The 6834-nt window shown below is 45.2% G+C and overlaps 1 pseudogene; it reads left to right on the forward strand.

Annotated features, from left to right (window-relative positions):
- Positions 1-2128: 2128 nt before the first annotated feature.
- LOC126102229 (5S ribosomal RNA) lies at positions 2129-2246 on the forward strand (annotated as a pseudogene).
- Positions 2247-6834: the final 4588 nt, after the last annotated feature.

Here is a 6834-nt window from a genome sequence, read left to right on the forward strand (position 1 = left end):
ATTGAACACATAAGTCAGGTATTACCCAAAAGGAACAATCAGTACAAATTACAAAACAATATTCTTTTCCTTTAAGTCACTCAAACATTTAAACAGGCAAATAGCAATCATTTAACTGAAAGCCTTTTGAGAAGCCAAGACTAGAAAATTTGAATGATGAGTTAAAATCATATTTAAATAGGCTCTGACTGAGCACATATTTTAAAACTAAATACTTCCTTTAATGAACCAGCGATCAAAGTTAATTACATAATCCTCAACAACCGTATTACATCCAAGACATTTCAGATTAAACAGTAATATATAATATCAAAGAGTTGCAGTCCCAAGTTTTAAGCAGCACGTTTCAGATGGACTGCACTGCAACAGTACAATACAAGTCCCTCGAGAGGATCTCCCCACTCAGGAAGTTATTGCGGCAATCGACAAAATATCAACATCATTCCATGTACAGACCTAAAACAAACTAAAAGCTCTCTTAAGTTTGGTACAGTTAATTCCTTTCAACATAACATACATCACAAGTCTAGCCCTAGGACGGCACCGACTTCCCGCAATTTAGCACGCGAAAAACTACAGCGATGCACTCATCACGTACGCTTATAAAATTCAAGAACAGATGGCCGGCTCCCCAATAGCGGAACATTTAACCACACGCAGCGTGCGGGTTTGCGGGATGCTGATCTCCCCCTTAACCTCAACACCAGTTCAAATACTAGTCACCCTACCATCTTGAACCACCATACGCATTCCTTCAGTTACTGCCTAGAAAGCCAATGTGATAGGCAAACAGACCAGCATATGAAAAAGGTTAAGCAATTTGCTTACTAGACAACCATTATGAATAGTAGCCGTAATTTTTTTAAACGTGAGCACACCCACAATCAAAAGACAAACAACGCCAATCATAAGGACAGTAGCACATAAGCACGTAGCAATGGTAACTATTGCTTAGATTAGCTAGAAACCAGCGCGTGATTTAACACACCAGAGAACAGTCTTTACAACATAACCATCAATACAATAGCAAATTACTCACACGTGTACTCCCCCACGATTTCGATTCGCAAAGTCACAGACAAAACGTGGAGAACGTATCACTTAGACCAACATAATGGTGCTCCCTCAGTTACCCCAAATAACTGACTCCCTTAGTTGCACAGCAGAGAACCAGACCTAATGAAACCACCACAATTTTCGCCTCTAAATTGTCACAGTACAAGTAAGAATCACAAATGTAATTTTACATCACCAGTTCCCGTATAGTCAATACAAGCGCCTGATTTTCACCCGTTTATAACGGCAGGCAGCAACATCGTACGGAAAAGAGCGTAGACACAAGCTCTTACCAATTCTCTTCTCCGAAAGCAGCCACCGCAACTCTCGGGAACCTCTGGAACATCCATTGCAAAAATCGTTACTCCTTCCCACAAATTACAGGACGCCCGCTTCCCGCTGCTTGCTACGGCGCATTCCGTTCAGAGCCAACTTGTATATCTCCATGTGACAGGTCCGGTCCCACACTCGCTGCGTCAACCTGACAACCGTCTTCCACCACGTCCCGGAGCACACTCCCCACAGGACCTCGCCTCGTTACCCCTCGCGTAGACCCCAGAGGGCGCTGCTTACCGCCCTGACCGTGGCAGGAAAGAAACCACCAGAGTGGCACTATCGTTATGAGCCGCCACGGCTCAATATACTGTTTCACAGCACCAGCAAATTGAGGGTACCTCAAATTCCGTCGTTTATTGGTACGATTTATTATAACGAAAGGATGGGAAACAACATATTAGTGAGTAAAGAAATTTGGAATTGTAACTTGCGTTTTACGAAATTACGTCGTTTCAGCGCAGAGGCACATTGAAGATTCATCGAAAACACTTTGTCCTTGGTTTGGCTTGTTATAGTTAAATGTTAAGTTAATAACATCTCCGCGAGTAAAGCGTGCGGAACATAACAATTTTGATGAAAGTTCAGTGTAGTCTAATGAACAGAGATTCACCATTACAAACTAATGTGTCATCTGTAGCCGGTTCACGTCTCACTGTATCCCGGGTTGTTTTACTCTCCTTCGCGTGTCCTAATAGATTCCTCACTTATCAATTTAATAGAAGTATAGTCTACAATGGGCAACGGCCTTGCCACAGTGGATACACCGGTACCCGTCAGATCACCGAAGTTAAGCGCTGCCGGGCGTGGCCGGCACTTGGATGGGTGACCATCAAGGCCACCATGCGCTGTTGCCATTTTTCGGGGTACATTCAGCCTCGTGATGCCAATTGAGGAGCTACTCGACCGAATAGTAGCAGCTCCAGTCAAAGAAAACCACCACAACGACCGGGAGAGCAGTGTGCTAACCATACGCCCCTCCTATCCGCATCCTCAGCTGAGGATGACACGGTGGTCGGATGATCCCGATGGGCCACTTGTGGCCTGAAGACGGTGTGCATGTATATAGTCTATAATAATCGATATTATGTGAATGCAAATGCGCTCCGTTTCAGGTGTGTGTTTGCTCGAATGGCTTGCCTCTACTTGCAGTAAGATATTTTGCACTTCTTTGTTCAAGGTCTTGTATGCAAAGTTGAGAAAAAGCGGGAGAGAGGAAGCTATACTATGCGATGAAAAGTACCCGGAAACCTGGCTGCAAATAACTTACAAGTTATTGGCGCCCTCCATCGCTAATGCTAGAATTCAATATAGCCTTGATCACCGCTTCCACTCTCGCAGGCATACGTTCAGTCAGGTGCTGGAAGGTTTCTTGGGGAATGGCAGCCCATTCTCCACGGAGTGCTCCACTGAGGAGAGGTATCGGTGCGCCCTGGCACGAAGTCGGGGTTGCGAAACATCCCAAAGGTGCTCTGTAGGATTCAGGTATGTTATTGTCGTGCAACCACTCCACCACAGGCCGTGCATTATGAACAGGTGCTCGATCGTGTTGAAAGATGTATTCGGCATCTCCGAATTGCTCTTCAACAGTGAGAAGCAAGAAGGTGTTTAAAACATCAGTGTAGGCCTGTGCTGTGAGAGTGCCACGCAAAACAACAAAGGGTGCAAGCCCCCTCCATGCAAAACACGACCAGACCATAACACCACCGCCTCCGAATTTTACTGTTGGCACTTCACACGCTGGCAGATGACGTTCACCGGGCATTCGCCATACCCACACCCTTCCACCGGATCTCCACATTGTGTACCGTGATTCGTCACTCCACACAACGTTTTTCCACTGTTCAATCGTCCAATGTTTACGCTCCTTACAACAAGCGAGGTCTCGTTTGGCATTTACCCGCGTGATGTGTGTCATATGAGCAGTCGTTCGACCATGATATCCAAGTTTTCTCACCTTCCGCATAACTGCCATAGTACTTGCAGTGGATCCTGCTGCAGTTTGGAATTCCTGTGTGATGGTCTGGATAAAACTCTGCCTATTACAAATTACGACCCTCTTCAACTGTCGGCACTTTCTTTCAGTCAACAGACGAGGTCGGCCTGTACGCTTTTGTGTTGTACGTGTCCCTTCACGTTTACACAAGTGACACCCAATCATCTGACCACGTTCGAAGTCCCCGAATTCCGCGGAGAGCCCCATTTTGCTCACTCACGATGTGTAATGACTACTGAGGTCGCTGATATGGAGAACCTGGCAGTAGGTGATAGCACAATGCACCTAATATGAAAAACGTATGTTTTTGGAGGTGTCCGGATACTTTTGATCGGGTAGTGTATATACGTGCGAATCCCTCGAAAATATCCCTCCTTCATACCCCTTCTATGTTCCCACAGATGACCTGTCACTGATCTCATTTGTTCTAAAACTGCATTGCACGCGAGGTGCCTATTTGCTTCCACCGCCCTGCGATGTGATGTTCTAATTAATGTCCACCAATCTGCAATCTTCTAACGTTGCTGTTCCCTGCGCAGAAAACAGCACGTAGGTCGCGAATCCGTTATCTTGAGGCTGCAGCGAGGAACTGATATTGTATAAATAGTTAAATCTTCAATTTGTTTATGCGAGATGCTATTCGCGTTTTTTTATTATCAGAACACTATAAACTGCATCATTATAATTCACTTTATGCATCACAAATAATCTCTATTCTTCGCACTTTCATAGAAAATAAATGAATGAATAGCGTATTCTCAGTTACGCGTACGCATACCCAGAGATAGCTAATTAAGTGCTTAACCGATACCGACCGAGACAATCAACAAATCTGTCTTCCGAGACTGCCGAACCAGCTCTCACAGTTACAAACCAGAGATTACTAGTAAAGTCTTAACTGACACCGACTGCGCAGACATGTCTGTCCTCCGAGACGGCTGATAGAGCTCTTATCTTACAAACGAACCACTTTTCCCGCCTTAAAAGTTAGGCGCGATCCGAAGATCTCCGTAGTACTTCGTCTGCCTTTTCATATGGCAACTGTTTATTATCCTGTTGGTTATTAACGCTATTTAAATAATGGAATGGTAGCCTGCTATTGAGAGATGCTTTTGTATGAAAGGTAAGTAAATTTACTGCTTATTTTTCTGATATTAATAACGGAAGTTTATCATTTTGGTGCGCAACTTCCGAACGCAGCAGCCAATCACGGAGGAGGACCACAATTTATGTCGCCTTTCTCACGATACCCGTACCGAACAAACCGTCATTGGTATCTCACACCACATTACGTCATCTTCCTCCTGCAGCCTTCTCAAGTGCTCTAAGAGGAGCTTCTTGTAGCTTAACATGATGGCTGCAAGACCAGAAATATTGCACTTGTATTTGACATTTTCTAAATATTCAGGTATTAAATAGAAACAGTGATCAAGCGAGAACGATGAAATAATTTTTATCTTACGTGGAAGACTAATGAAAACTTGTATCGCACCATTTGTAATGGAAGTCTTACAAGCTGATATGGCTGTTGACTTAATTTGTAACTTTCCTTTTTGCCCTATAACATGTTCATAGATACTGTAGTTTTATTTATATATACTAAAGACAGAGCAACATGACGACGATATGGACAAGAGAGGTAATGTGCTTTTAATACAGATAACGTATGAATTTTAAGCTCATCCATTTCGTAAACAAACTGTGTGATTTGCGAACCGGGTACAACCGAAAACTGCCGGTAGAGCGAGTTACGATCGCTTATACGACGCCGGCTGCGGTGGCCGTGCGGTTCTAGGCTCTCCAGTCCGGAGCCGCGCTGCTGCTACGGTCGCAGGTTCGAATCCTGCCTCGGGCATGGGTGTGTGTGATGTCCTTAGGTTAGTTAGGTTTAAGTAGTTCTAAGTTCTAGGGGACTGATGACCACAGCAGTTGCGTCCCATAGTGCTCAGAGCCATTTGAACCATTTTGCTTATACGACGTTGAGGCGCACACACCGATGCACCAACCGGGTGGGTACCACGCGTTGCACGTTGAATGCCACGGCTCGTGTGCTGGCAGCTTTTCTACTGACGAACTACCGAGCTCGGAATTTCGCTTAATGGTACGTGAGCAACCACGGTAGTTGCTGCAAACTCGCCATCGGTATTCATGATACTCGGTAGGGATAGGATGCTACATGAGACTGCTTCCAAAGCGATGAAAGGTCAGCCTTCAACTAGGGTGGTGGCCAAGCATCGTCAAGCAATAGTCTACGATTATACTCCGTTTATCGTAAGAATGAAGATGATGACAATGTTTGATTTGTGAGACGCTCAACTGCCGGATCATCAGCGCCCGTATAGAGTCCCAACTTTTACACAATCCAATTTTTTCCACAGCCCAATCTAGCCACTGTCAGGAATGATGATGATGATGATGACAACACAAACACCCAGTCCTCGGGCAGAGAAAAATCTCCAACCCGGCCGGGAATCGAATCCGGGACCCCGTGGTAACAATAAGCCTCATGTAAACATTACGCTATGTATTCTTCCGTGTTTGCTGGAACCAAGCCACCAAAAAGTCCACATTTCCTCCTCCTCTTTTATGACGAGCTATTCTATATTTCGCCACCTTTCGGTAGTGACATGTCACAAAACTTCGTGCTGTAAGCTTGGCAGCTTAAGTGTTGTGTTATTTCTCGCGACAACTCCCTTAACTTGGCTCCAGATCAATGCCGTTGGGTCAGAGTGCAATGTTAAGGTGACAACTGCAGAAATGCATCATTTGTACGGTGTGCTCCACGCCGTGGTCCGCCCCAGTAGCTGAGTGGTCAGCGTGACGGATTGCCGTCCTCCGGGCCCGGGTTCGATTCCCGGCTGGGTCGGAGATTTTCTCCGCTCAGGGACTGGGTGTTGTGTTGTGTTCATCATCATTTCATCCCCATCCGGCGTGCAGGTCGCCCAATGTGGCGCCGAATGTAATAAGACCTGCGCCAAGGCGGCCGGACCTGCCCCGCGAGGGGCCTCCCGGCCAATGACGCCAAACGCTCATCATCATCCACGCCGTGAAAATTGTTTTCCTTGTTTCTACGACGCTTATCACACTGGCTAATGTGAGACCACGTCTGTCCTGTAAAACAGTGGGTATATTCAAACAAAGAATATTTGATTTTTCATTTTTCCCCAAAAATTTCACTGTGTATCGTTTTCTCAACTTCAAAACCATTAACAATTTTTTATAATATATCCATAATTAAGAATGTGTATTTACAATGAAAACCATACCATGTATGATGTGTAGTCTTCCTAATTTTCCCAACAAGAAACACCACCGTAACTGCTCGAACTATCTCTTCTACTACCTCGTGTTACAGGGAAAAGCTTCGCTTGGTGCTGGCCTTACACATTGTATACGGTTGGCAGAGCTATGACACCAAGTTCCCATTTCCACCGAGTGGTCAAAACGCG

This window comes from Schistocerca cancellata, chromosome 9, assembly GCF_023864275.1.
Source record: "Schistocerca cancellata isolate TAMUIC-IGC-003103 chromosome 9, iqSchCanc2.1, whole genome shotgun sequence".
Taxonomy (NCBI): Eukaryota; Metazoa; Arthropoda; class Insecta; order Orthoptera; family Acrididae; genus Schistocerca; species Schistocerca cancellata.